This window comes from Phascolarctos cinereus, unplaced genomic scaffold (assembly GCF_003287225.1).
Source record: "Phascolarctos cinereus isolate Bilbo 61053 unplaced genomic scaffold, phaCin_HiC Scaffold_726;HRSCAF=1367, whole genome shotgun sequence".
In the NCBI taxonomy this organism is placed as follows: Eukaryota; Metazoa; Chordata; class Mammalia; order Diprotodontia; family Phascolarctidae; genus Phascolarctos; species Phascolarctos cinereus.
In genome coordinates, this window is record NW_027556098.1 from 224,539,635 (window position 1) to 224,542,335 (window position 2,701).

Consider the following 2,701-nt stretch of genomic DNA (forward strand, 5'->3'; position numbering starts at 1 on the left):
AAATAATGATGACAGTCATAACAGTATGGATGATATTTTCACATACAAGAAGTAAACGATTTGACTTTATTGAGTCCCTTATAATTGGTCTTTAATGTTTACCTTAAATTTCTCCTGGATGTTAGATGTCAAATTTTCCCTTACATTCAGCTGTCTTTGTCACAAATACCTGAAAATCTTTCAGTTCCTTGAATATCCATTTTTTTTCCATTCAGGATTGTGCTTAACTTTGCTGGATAAGTTACCATTGGTCATAACCCCAGCTCTTTTGCTCTATGAAATGTAGCATTCCAAGATGTACAGTTCTTCAACATAGTGGCTGCTAGGTCTCATGTAATCCTTATTGCAGCTTCACGATACTTTGATTTTTTTTTTCTTGTTGCTTCCAATATTTTCTCCTTAACCTGGGAGCTTTGAAACTTGACTATGACATTCCTGTAAATTTTCCTCATGGGATCTCTTTCAGGTACAGATTGGATTTTTTTCTATTTCTGCTTTGCCCTCTTGTTCTAGAACTTCAGGACAGTTTTCCTTGATAATTTCTTGTAATATTGTGTCAAGATTTTTTTTGTCATAATTTTCAGATAGTCTGACTATTCTTATATCATTTCTCCTCAATCTGTTCTCCAAATCAGTTGTTTTTCTGATGAGGTGTTTCACATTCTCTTCTATTTTTTCATTTTTTAAAAATTTTGTTTCATTTTTCTTTGTGCTTCAATCTCTCTTACTTGATTTTTAAAGTCCTTTTCAAGTTCTTCCAAGAATTTCCAATACTCAGTCAATTCTAGTTTTTAAGGAATTATTTTCTTCCTTAAGTTTTTGATTCTCTATTTCAAGTTAGTTGACTTTCTTTTAATCATTTTCTGGATTTTCTTGGATTGTCCTTATTTTTTTCTAATATTTCCTCGATCTCTCTTTCTTGATTTTTAAAGTCCATTTCAAGTTCATCCAAGAACTCTTATTGCACTTGGGACCATTTGACGTTTTTCATTGAAAAAGGAATTTTTTTGTTTGTTTGTTTGTTTTAGCTCCATTACCTTCCTCTGAATACAAACCCAGATCTTCTCTATCCCCACAGTAGCTGCTTATGGTTGAGTTCTTTTTCCTTTGCTTACTCATTTTATTATTTTATTATATTATTTTTTTTAAATTTTAGCAGCTATTAGTGTAATCAAGTTCTTCTAGTCTGGATGTATGGGGAATGATGCCCCAAGTCTTAGGTCCTTCTTACTGTTATTTTCTGAGGTCTGTCTCAAGGCTCAACATTGGACTCTCCTCTACACTCCTAAGCCACAATTAGGGCCTCCAGCCATGCAGTCCCTCAAAAGATTTTGCTCCCTTCGGTCCCTCCAGTGGCTGCAAAAAACGGCTGTCTCCTTTGCGCTGGAACTGAAACCAGGAACTCTGCTCTTCTGCAAGTGCCCACAGCCAGCCGGGTCCATGCCCCTCTGCTACTGCACTCACCAGGTGTGTGCTAGTTCCCTCTCCCCCACTTGTCCCTTGACAGTGAAGGTCTTTTAGTCTTCTCCCACTCAGCCAGTCAGACCCGCCACACTATCACACCTCCCACACTGTCATAAGATGAAGGTTTCTAAGGCTGAGGCTGCCTCCCTCCCCCCGCCCCCAGGGCTTGTTGTTTGTCAATTCTGCAGAACATGGAGGTGTTTGCACTTCATGCTGGACAAACCTCTGCCCCTGGAGGTCCTGTCTTTCCTGGGATCTTTTCAAGTTGTCTTAGGGGAACAACTTTTGCTTTACCCTGACTTTTGTTTATTTCTGCTGCTCCTTCCCTTTGAAGCTATGTATTGTCTTTTATCATGGAGGAAATTTGGAGAGCTGAAAAGTTTTCTGACCTACTCTGCCATCTTCTCAGAATCCTCTCCTGCCTTCGCTGCATTATAAGCGCAAGTTAGGGTTACAACATAACTTGACAACATGACATTATCTTGTTTGCTATAGTAAATAGAGCTCAGTACTCGTGGTTAGAAATATGTGAGTTCAAACCCCACCTTGGACATTTAATAGTTTTATGGCCCTGAGCAAGTCACCAAGCTTTTCTAGGCCTCAGTTTCTTCATCATTTAGCTCTTGATTAAAGAACTCCAGTATGAAGAAGCCCCAACCTATGGAGATTTATCTGACATAAAACTTAAATTCACCTCCATTCATCTTCTACCCATTGCTCCTACCTCTGTCTCCCTCTTCTATGTGATGACCCTTCAGATACTTGAATACAATTCTCAAATCCCTTCTTTCCTCCAGGTTTAACAACCCTCGGTCCTCCAGCTGGTCCTCATACAGAACCATTCTGAGTGTGTTTGTCTCATGCACTTCCTAAAATGTGGTCCCCAAAACATAATGCTGAACTCCAAATACAATCTGAACAGGGCAGACGCCAGTAGGACTGTTCCCTCTTTATTCCTGGAAACACCCCCCTCAATAGAGCCTAAAATCATATTCATTTTCTTGGCTGCCATTTCATATTGTTGACTTATATTGAGCTTTCAAATCCCTAAACCTCTCAAATTTTTTGTCTGACAAACTATATTCTAGCCCAGTCTCTCCTAACTGTACTTATGAATTTGATTTTTTTTAATTCAAGGGAAAAAATGAAGAAAAATAGGAGTAAAGGATGAAATCAATGAATTGTATGACATGAAAAGATTGACTGGTCATGTGATGAGAGTGAACAATGGGAGGTA